At 42.2% G+C, this 11886-nt stretch overlaps 1 long non-coding RNA gene across 1 annotated transcript in view; it reads left to right on the top strand.

Moving 5' to 3' along the window:
- Positions 1 to 10991: 10991 nt before the first annotated feature.
- LOC138975722 (uncharacterized) overlaps positions 10992 to 11886 on the top strand; it is a 3016-nt gene continuing 2121 nt past the window's right edge. The window contains exon 1 of the long non-coding RNA XR_011458723.1: positions 10992 to 11589. This is a non-coding gene — a long non-coding RNA (uncharacterized lncRNA). The remainder of the gene's footprint in view (positions 11590 to 11886) is intronic.

Genomic DNA, 11886 nt, shown 5'->3' with positions numbered 1-11886 from the left:
ACTCTAAATATGCCGCCAAAGCTTTTATCTCACACAAATTGCTCATATATGGCAGCTAAGACCGTATTTGTTACATTTTAGCAGTGTTGAACCCAAGTTTGTACTGCAAACAAAAAATAATAGAACAATCTCAAAGTATGTGCGAGTCCCCTAATATGGACCACCTTCAACAAATCGAAGAAAATAAAAGCTAAATGCTATTTTCATTAATTCATTAAGAAGCTTGCTGGAAATAACCTATAACTAGCCCTCGAGATTTAAAACAAATATAACAACAAGTCTTCTTTTCGTTGAAGTTGATAATTTGTTTCACTTATTTTCACTCTGTTTTTTTTTTATAAGCTTCTTTAGTTTGCTGGTGTGCTTCAAATAATGCATTCATGAACCCGAAACAGATAAATCTAAAGCATATTTTAATTAGTCTGGCTTGTACACTAAGTTGTACTATGTTATTTTGAAGTAAAGAGGGCTTTTTACAGTGATTCGTGTAGGCCGCTTCACTGGTCCATATTAGGCGCCCAGGCTCCTAATATGGACCATTTGTGATTTTGCTGAATGTCTATCAAACCTATTTCACTCTAAATAGGCCTAACGGTTAACCTAAGAGAGAAGGACTCAATCAATCAATCAATATGAGGCTTATATCGCGCGTATTCCGTGGGTACAGTTCTAAGCGCAGGGATTTATTTTTTTATTTTTTTATTTTATTTTATGCAATTCATAATTATCGCGCACATATTCAAGGCGCAGGGATTTATTTATTCCGTGTGAGATGGATTTTTTTTTACACAATACATCACGCATTCACATCGGCCAGCAGATCGCAGCCATTTCGGCGCATATCCTACTTTTCACGGCCTATTATTCCAAGTCACACGGGTATTTTGGTGGACATTTTTATCTATGCCTATACAATTTTGCCAGGAAAGACCCTTTTGTCAATCGTGGGATCTTTAACGTGCACACCCCAATGTAGTGTACACAAAGGGACCTCGGTTTTTCGTCTCATCCGAAAGACTAGCACTTGAACCCACCACCTAGGTTAGGAAAGGGGGGAGAAAATTGCTAACGCCCTGACCCAGGGTCGAACTCGCAACCTCTCGCTTCCGAGCACAAGTGCGTTACCACTCGGCCACCCAGTCCACCCAGACTACCAAACACAAAATGACGCTTCTTCAGTTCGCAAGAAAACAAGCTAGTTATTAGCGTGAAACAAAAAGTGGTCCATATTAGGAGCCCTTCGAGCTCCCCCTACATACATACACACATACATACGAACACACATACAAAATGCTAATTCTTGCAGTGAAGGACACCACCGCATCACATGTTTTGAATATTTCACCCATCTTTCCAAACACCTGTTTCATCTCACCCTTTTGACTCTCTGTCAAACCAGGATCAAAAACAATGTCTCTGATTGTCTCTTCCTTCCCCCTAGGCACTGTAGGCAACGGCTCTATCTCCTCAATCGGAGGTAACATTGCAACATTTGCCTCTCCCCACCATTTACTTGGGAATACATCCTTTCTGCCCCAGTCAGATCTCAGTGGAATGCTTTCGCGATACCCACTACTTGTCTCTGTATCAACAACATCAACAACTTCCTCAACATCAACAACTTTCTCTGCACAAACTGCATACTTCTCATCCTCCCGTGACAAACTCAACATCTCTTTCAATGTCTCATCTCCTCCCTGCAACCTTATCAGATCCTCTACGTCAACTGACAAATCAGGAGTAATCACATTTTTCAAAGGTACTGTATGCTCCAGTTTCTTTTTGGCTTGTACCCTGGTCGTAGCACACGCGACCTTCTCAAGTACCACCTCTTTAGTTTCTTTCTTGTGACTTACATCAGCACACAATCCAACACCCTGCGTATTCCCTAGGAATAAATCCACTCTGGGTACTACACCCTGAAGATTACCTATCACTATGTCCGCGACTGGATCTGACAACACACAACACTTCAACTTCCCTTGAAAATATGGGGTATCGACAACCACTTCCGCCAATGGATACATATCAATCCGTCCACTAAAACCCTTTACCTTTTGGATTTGTTCCTGTATGTACTGGCTTGGTAAGACCAACGACTTCCTTACCCCAGCTACATTAGCTCCTGTGTCCCTCAGTACTGAAACTTGCTTCCCATTAACGAACCCTTCCGCTAATGGCAACGACCCGAATGCTGCCGAGCTTACCAACACCCCAGCGTCTTGACAATCCGCTACCGACTTCGCTGAATATGCTACCTGAAAACATTCTCTAGCGTAATGGCCCAACTGCCCACATCTGTAACATGTGCCCTGATTCTGCTGTTCAGTACCTGTACCTCTAGTACTCAAACCACTTCCTTGCTGCCATCCTCTTCTACCCGGCCTACGATCCTCTCCTCTGCCTTGAAACCTGGTATTTCCTCTCATACCACCCTGTCTTCTGCCACTATCACCTTGACCTCGATTGTATGACTGTCCTGTTCCACGATTCTGATTGAACGCTACATTTCCAGTCCCCAAAGGATTTACTTGTCCCTTTCTGGCCAAACATTTATTCGGATGGGCTGATTTGTACGTTTCTGCACTAGCAATCATGTCTTTTGAATTTTTACAATCACGTTCTCTCAAAAAGACTGCCAAATCAGTGCATACACTGTTGAGAATCTGCTCACATAACACGAAATCAAACAACGCTTCATATGAGTTTTCTATATCAGACAACCTCAACCAACGGTTGAACAAATGCTTCATCTTTGTTACGTATGTGCCAAAACTTTCATCCGCCTCTGGCTTCGTATTGCGAAATTTCTCACGAAATCCATCTCGAGTGCACTGAAACTTCTTCAACAACTCCTTCTTCAAGTCTTCATAAGACAAAGTACCCGTTGAAAACAATGAATGAAACAATGACAACGCTCCACCTTCCAGATAAGCTGATAAGTATGTGGCCCACTCTGAATCACTCCATTTGTTCGCCTTTGCATGTGTTTCAAATCTGTACAAAAAACTGTCAATGTCATCTTTATCTTCTTTGAACATGGGGAGTTTTGGGTACTGGGGCCTGATGCTGGGACCTGATTTCCCACCTACATTTCCACCCGTACCTTGCTGCGCTTCTGCTTTCTTAAACTCCAAATCCATTTTCCTTGCCTCAGTATCTGCTTCTATCCTCTTTGCGTCCCTATTTGCCTCAATTTCTAATTTCTTTACTTCTGTTTCCTGTCTCTTTGCTTCGGCCTCAGCTTCAGCTTGTGCCTTCTTTGCCTCAGCCTCAGCTGCTACTTTCTTTGCCTCCCTTTCCTGACTTTTCTCTTCTCTATCCACCTGATCCTGGGCAAACTTAAACAAAGCTTCTGCCTTTAAACCATGCTTCTCTCCCAATGCCAAATAATGATCATATGTGTTACCACCAGTATCAATATTCTCAGCCATCTTTACAATGTCACAATATCAAAGTAATCTCAAAGTAATACAATGGTTCAAGTAACACAAGTTCACAAAATTGTTTTAAGTATCAAACATTTTGTATCATACACCAGTTTCTCGCAATACTAAACACACACAAAAGAGTATCATAAAATACTAAACCAACAGAAATCTTGTGCCTTTTAAAAACAATCCTCAAATTGTTTACTACTTAACTATTTACACAACCAGTCTCAAAAATAAAACAATAAACTTAATGGAGTCCAAAAAAAAGAGATAATTTATAAAATATCAGTTTAAACAATCAATAGCAGCTTCAAACACTTCAATCAATGTCAAACTTAAAATACACAAATTTAGAACATCAACAAAATAAAAAAAATTAACTAGAAATGTCTAAGTTTCTCAAACCCAAGTAACACACTTTAAATGAAAAATTCACTTTAACACCCCACCAACCAGCGTCAGATCCTTTAAGGAAAATCAATTGCCAGAGCAAAAATAATTGTTTTAAACCTTAAAAAAAAAACACTTTTTTTCAAATACAAATGTTTACCAAGTATCACTAAAAGTAAAATTACTACTAACCAAAAAAATATAACTTTAACCAAAAAACGTTCCCACTACAAACAACTAAATATCAAACACTAGTATAGGGGAGATAATCACCCTATCACTAAACCAACTACAAATAGGAACAACAACAACAACCACAAAAAACTTTTCAAACCATAGTACACAACTCAAAAAAAAACCCAAAGTCCACAAAATATATAAAATTTCAGAATTTATATATACAAAAAAATGGCACACCCTATACTATTTTATTTAAAATAAGCCTGCACGACAACAATCATACACAACAATCAATCCAAAATAGAATCTAAGAAAAATAGTGTTAAAAAAAAACTAATAGGAAAGAGAGCTAGAATTTAGATAGAAAGATAGATAATAAATACACAGAAAAGGAAGCAACAGAAACTAAGACCCTCTCTTCGTAAGAAACTATACAATTACGTAGACCCCTAGAGCTGGAGAGGGGGTTCCAATGACATACACATAAACACGCAAAGTATCAAGGTATATTTAGCTACACTTCTTTATCAACCACTATTTCTCAATTTTTCTCCAATGAAAGGGAAGCAACTGCTTTTTAACTACAACAAAAAATAACCTTAGAAACCAAACACTTATTAGGGCTATGTCGGGGTCACCACTGTCACACACACATACACACACACACACACACACACACACACACACACACACACACACACACACACACACACACACACACTTACTAAATCTTACTAGCAGAATAAGGAAGATTCCTAGTTAGCATTAACATAATATGTAATATCATTACGAACTGGTTATTGGTCGACAGTAGAATCGTTGTCTACTGTTGGTATCGCTGTCTGATTGGCTCTTTCACGAGACCTGCACCTACTCAGCGCTGCACCCGCTTGTTTCGCGGCACTTCAGTTTCCAACTCGACGAATGCTGTACGTACTTGCACGTGTTTTCATTGGATCTGTGGACATCGTGTCAGTCCACCCCTCGTCTTAGCGAATTAGGATAAGGCACGTGATATGATGCACCGCCCAAGTTACAGCCACCCAATTGTCGCGGCACTTCAGTCTGTATGACGACGAGTACGGTACTTTTCATTGGCCCTGTGGAACTTGCTTCAAGACCAATCCCAGTAGCGAATTCGTAGAAGGCACACGTGATGCGATGCGCCGTCTACGTTCATGTCATTGACAACGATTCGGTGATAACTATCCAACCAAACGTGCACCTGTGATATGATAGCATAGCCCATTGCGCTGCGCAGGCCAGGCGTGAGGTCAGTTGTTAATTTATTCATATCGCTCCTCTCCGGCTGGAAGGAAAGAAACTGGTCGGCGGCACTTGTTGCTTGCAACTTTTCTCTGTCCCGAGTCACTGCTGCCTGTATGCGAACACCACTGACCTTTGTTTTAGACACCCGGGGTGCGTTGCATAGAGCGGACGTTCTGTTCGCGAAGAGACAAAAAGTTTTCATGTGGTAAGCAACGCTATGTTCGCGGCGAACTGTTCGCAGCGAACTCAATTCTACCCTCTCTACCCACTTTCAAGTAAATGGACCCATCTCTTTGCTGACGGCCGAGTCCATGCATGCATATTAGGGGCGATCATGCGAACAGTCGCTTTGTACTTGGAACAGCCCTCCCTACCCGCACTGACCAAAGTAGACGAGTCCAATCGCTTACAGCTCAGTCCATGAGTACATTTTAGGGGTGACGCTATGCACTGGGCCTCAGGAGTCTGTGTGTGTGTGTGTGTTTGAGTTTCGTACCCCACGTGGAGAAGCAGGGCCTTTCCTTTCTTTTTTTTTTGGTGGTCAGATTTGACAGTTGGATTTCTTGTCGAGTCCGTGGAAAAGTGTTGTGGTCTTCATGTCAGTCAATAAAGGTTGATTTAAGGGGAATGTTTAGGAGAAAAAAACCCGCGTGCGCGCGCTCTCTCTCTCTCTCTCTCTCTCTCTCTCTCTCTCTCTCTCTCTCTCTCTCTCTCCGTGTCTCTGTCTCTCTTTCTCTCTCTGTTCATCTGTCTGTTTCTCCCTTCCTTTCTTTCTCTTTCTCGATCTCTCTATCTGTCTCTCTCTCGCCCCCCTCTCCCTCTCGCCCTTCCGCACACACGCGCGCGTAAACACCCCCCCCCACACACACACACCCAAATATATGTTTACATACACACATGCACACGCGCGCACTCACTCACACATTAACATACACAAACAGTAAAACACACATAAATACAAACACGCACGCACACACACACACACACACACACACACACACACACACACACACACACACACACACAAGTATCACTATCTGCACGCATTCTTCTCGCTCTGACTTTTTGTGGACGTCAATCCTTTTCAAGTCCGATCTCGTGAAAAAAGCAGATAACGCGACCTTGCAGCAAATACAAGATGACACACTTAAAGTGCCATGCAGTAGCGTATGTTACTACCAAAACACACAAGCAAATACACCCACACAATTCATTACACGGAAATAGGAAGGGAGAGGGGGGGGGGAGAAAGAGAGAGAAAGAGAGAGAGACAGAGAGAGACACAGAGAGAGAGAGTGACAGAGAGATAGACAAAGAGAGAAAGGCAGAGAGAAAGAAAAAGAATGGGGAGATGGAGAGACAGACGAACATAAAGAATGTGTGTGTATGAGAGAGAGAGAGAGAGAGAGAGAGAGAGAGAGAGAGAGAGAGAGAGAGAGAGAGAGAGAGAGAGAGAGAGAGAGAGAGAGAGAACGAGAGACAGAGAGAGAGACAGAGAGAGACATCACAATAACCTGCATGGGTCACTTTCTGCACGCATTCTTCTCTCTGTGAATGTTTGTGGTCGTCAGCCTTTTCAATCATAAGTTCGATCTCGTGAAAAAAGCAAAACATACACACACACCATAATAGACTACACGGCGTAGAACTCTATCGTTCAAGCTGGTTGTACGGAGAAGGGTACCATGTGAACTTTGCAGAACCTGGTACCTAACTACTAAAAGAATAGAATTCATAAATGTTCACGCACTAATAGCTGCGCATACGCTAGTACTGATTTTATTAATGAATTAATTTTTAGCAAAGAGGCAGTTATCTCACTGCCGCAGCCACGATTATTCCCCATGGAAAATCGTCCGTAGTGAAAAGCTTTTCAACCAATGAGAATTTAGCTGTGTTTGTTTCCGCGGGACATATCATCATGGCAGCGAACTGCACTATACATTTTCAGAATGTTGACACTGACGAAAAACTGACCCCATTTTCAAGTGTTTCGTGAGCAAAAGCTTTGACATGTGCATCTGAGTGGATTAACCTTGTCCGTGAAGAACAGCCTGTCAGCCAAAAAATTGACGGAACGAGTCGCAAATGGACAAACAGCTGAAACGAGTACCTATCATCGTGTCGTCTGCTAGCAGCGTCTGACATGTATTGTTCGACTCCAGCGAGCGAAGAAACACTATGTGCAGCGAATTGACACGTCCAGTGATGCTGTTGTTGTCACTCCTTCAGATCCACAGTGTGTGTGTCAAGCTGCCTTGGTCAAGCGTAAGAAAGCGAAATGCAGCAGTGTGTTGATCCCAGACACCTGTCTTCCTGCGTATGTTACACTATGTACTAGTTTTTCTATGATAGTGGTGGTCCAGTGAACGATACCTTCCGCCTGTGGTTACTCATAAAAGGAAAGGGCCTGAACCTTCTGAGCAACCATTGGAGACTTGTGCTGACATATGGCGAGATGTGTTGATGAGTAAAAACCTGCTTGAATTTCATTTGAAATAGTTGTGTGTATATTTCTGAGCAAATTAAGTTTGATATTGATAATCTTCTAATTAACACTTCATAGCATCACAACAGTTACAAAACATGTCTTTGCATCATAGTACAGTGAAATGGATTCTGGATTATTTGGTAGATAGACCACAGTTTGTACGATGGAATGGTACTTTTACATCTGACATGATTAACACTTTCACCGGAGCACCACAAGGAACAGTTTTGTCACCTTTTTTGTTCACCCTGTATACATCTGATTTTAAAGTACAAGGAGAGTCATGTCATCTTCAGAAATTTTCTGACGACTCTGCCGTGGTTGGTTGTATTCTTGATGGTGATGAGAGCTTGTATAGAGAACGTATTGATGATTTTGTGTCTTGGTGTGATTCCAACTTTTTAGTATTAAACGCAAGCAAGACGAAGGAAATGATTTTTGATTTTCGCAAAAAGAAAGACACTGTCCATCCTGTAGTCATCAAAGGTGATGCGATTGAGATAGTCAGCGAGTACAAGTATTTATACTGTTCAAAAAAAGAAACGCATAGCTTGTAATATTTGGTTAATTTAGTTATATGGCTACAAGGATATCCACCAAACTGCAGAAAATGTTTATCTGGTCGTCGACCTTTCGTCCATTGCCACAAGTGAGCTCTGCACGTGACGCATGCGTTATCAGTGGCTACAATGTCAAAATTGCTCATTTGGCATGACCACTCGTCATGCTTCAGTGTAATCTCGTGAAACTCGGGGAATATTGAGCTCTCACCATGTCTTCCAAAACCCATAAAAGCGGATTGTTCGCCACAAAGAAATCAGACGACAATTCAGCGACGAAAGATGGCCCGATTGAGCAGAGAAGACCGCCAAATTGCATTGGGTCGTTTACAAGCAGGCCAAAGTCAAAGTGCAATCGCCAGGCACTTCCACGTGTCCCAAAGCACCATCAGTAGACTGTGGGTCAGGTTTCAAGCCACTGGCTCCGTTGCTGACTTGCCACGAGCGGGAAGACCAAGGGCGACAACTGCTGCTCACGACCGCTTCATACGGCTCCGCCACCTCCGGAATCGTTTCCTGTCGGCCTCATCTTCTGTCCAGGCTCTCCCCGGGCCACACCGATTATCGGACCAGACCGTGCGGAACCGCCTGCATGAAGCTGGTTTGAGAGCTCGCAGACCTCACAGAGGAGCTGTCCTCACCCGCCGCCATCGCCAGAACCGAGTGCAGTGGGGCAACCAGCACCTTCGCTGGACCGTCCGGAATCACTGGAGACACGTGTGGTTCAGCGACGAGTCCTACTTCCTGCTCCAGCGACATGATGGTCGGAGGAGGGTCTACCGGAGAGTAAACGAACGTTACGCGCCCAACTGTGTGGATGAGGCACCCGTTCATGGTGGTGGAGGCGTCATGGTGTGGGAGGCGATCAATACCGCTGGAAGGAGCACCCTGGTGCACGTCCAAGGGCGCATAACTGCCCAGCGATACGTGGAGGAAATTCTGCGCCCACACGCCCTTCCTCTTCTGGCTGACCAGGATGCCATATTCCAGCAGGACAACGCTCGCCCGCACACAGCACGACTCACCACCCAGTTCCTCACCGACCACCATGTCCAGGTGCTTCCCTGGCCATCCATGTCGCCAGACATGAACCCGATAGAACACCTCTGGGATGAATTGGACAGACGTGTGCGCAGGCGAGAAGAAGCGCCGGCAAATCACCGCGATCTATTGCAGGCACTTCAGGAGGAGTGGGACACCATCCCACAGCAAGATATCCGGCATCTGATCCAGTCCATGCCCAGAAGGTGCCGGGCAGTTGTTGCTGCTCAAGGCAGTCACACCCCCTACTGACTTGACAGCCTCGGCACCCAATCGTATTGATTGACTGATTGATTTGAAGATGCAAATGAACTGTGTGTGCATTCAACTGTGTCCATACCAAATTTCAAACAAATAATCTAAATATTGGATTTTCTGTTAATTTTTTCGAAAAATAAAACAAATTTGGCAAGTAGCAACTATGCGTTTCTTTTTTTGAACAGTATAGGTGTAGTTCTAGATAACAAGCTAAGCTGGTTTAATCATGTTGATGCTGTTTTTAAGAAGACGCAGTCAAGATTGTTTTTCCTGCGCAAGCTGAGATCATTTCATGTGTGTAACAAGATGCTGTACATGTTTTATCAGAGTATGGTGTGCAGTGTTATGGTGTTTGCATCAGTGTGTTGGGGAGGGAATGCCACTGCAAGGGACACTGGCAGGCTGAACAGGCTGATAAAGAAAGCGAGTTCTACTGTAGGCCAGAGCCTTGACACCCTTGAAGTCCTTGTTGAAAGAAGGCTTGCCAGTAAGTCCAGAGCTATTCTGCTCGACCTAGGGCATCCCCTCCACGACGCACTGATGGATCTCCGCATCACACGGAACGCTCGGTTTCTCATGCCTAGGTGTCGAACGGAGCGTTTTTGGCGTTCTTTTCTTCCTGCAGCTGTGAGATATTTTAACAGCAACCGAGCCATTGTCCTGGCCACAGACTATCAGTGATGCCTTTTAAATGTACCTCTTAATGATAGATTTAATTTGGTTTGATGACTGTTTGACCTTTGATCATAACTAGTGCTGTGATAATGAGCTTTAGCACTGTTGTGATGGTGTTGACACTATACTTTGCCCAATTGAGTCTAACTACCTGATGGCTAATCTACTGTGATACCTGATGATGATTACTGGGATTGGTTTTATGTGTTTGGTTGGTCTCTTCTTTTGGTAGTGCAATAGCGTTAATTATGGATTGTTGTTATCATCATTTACATAAAAACTTATCTGTTAATCCAAACAATGATATACTTACTGTGATGTTCTTAACTACACTTTAACATGGAATGTATGTATGTATGTATGTATGTATGTATGTATGTATGTATGTATGTATGTATGTATGTATGTATGTATGTATGTATGTAGGTATGTAGGTATGTATGTAGGTATGTATGCATGTGTGTTGGTGTGTCGGTGTGTCATGTGTGCAAGTAAAAAGGGTATTGTAGTTGTACATATATTACTTTAGATATTTTTTTTGTTATCATGGGTTTTATGAATTTTCTTCTCTTATTCTTTTATAATTATTAATTAATGACCTATATGTGCTGATGACCAATTTAATTTCCTTTGTTGGATCAATAAAATGTTATGAGTTATGAGTTATGTTATGAGTTATGAGTTATGAGTTTAGGATTAATATAGCAGAGGTACAATAAGGTGCAGATGCAACATGTTATTGTTTATACAGGGGCCTATGTGATTGATATATCATTTTTTTTTATTGGTTACAGCTAATGAGTTATGATAGTAAACTGTGCTTTTCAATGGGTTAAATTCAGAGTATGAAATGCAACTAGACAGTTGTTTTACTGCAACAAAGATCACCTACTTTGGTAATTTTGAATTCAGACTGTAGGTACTAAGGTTGTCATTAATTATATTATGACAGAAATTCATGTTAGGGTACACAATAACACTGCAGTACATGCATGCAGATATTGACAAACTAATGCTTGGGCACACACATGTTCTGTTCTGTTTACATGTCATTGTTTTTGTATAGATCTGAGTTTTAACTGCACAGATAAACAGTTGAAACACATTGTACACACCCCCTATAATGATGTTATACATTTCAACCATTTATGTATCTGATTATTTCTCCTGCAGTTCCTCCCCTTGGCACTTGACCTACTAGCCTTCTTTGCAAAGCTTCCTCAGCTGCATCTACAGACCTTACTGGATTCAATGCTGCAGTGCAAGATGGCAGATTCCGCCAATGTCGAACGTAGGTTTGATGAATTGTGTTCCATACAAAATAGGATATACTAACAGTAACGAATACATTGGAATTGGTTTCCACTAACATTTTCTAACAGGCTGTCACTTTTTTTTTTAAAGTTGAAAGGAAGTGAGGACATTTTTTTTCTTGTAAGTGTATACAGTGGAACCCCCAAAGTTAAGACTTCCTCCATTTAAGACCTTGCCTTTTCAGATTTTCTGTTCATAACTTCTCTAAATTGACCCTCGATTTAAGATTCTCCTTTTTAAGACCTGGTTTTCTCAGATTTTTGGAGGTCATAAA

The sequence above is a fragment of the Littorina saxatilis genome, linkage group LG1 (genome assembly GCF_037325665.1).
Source record: "Littorina saxatilis isolate snail1 linkage group LG1, US_GU_Lsax_2.0, whole genome shotgun sequence".
Lineage (NCBI taxonomy): Eukaryota > Metazoa > Mollusca > Gastropoda > Littorinimorpha > Littorinidae > Littorina > Littorina saxatilis.
The sequence above is the reverse complement of the archived record's forward strand: the minus strand, read 5'-3'. Positions and strand labels throughout refer to the sequence as shown.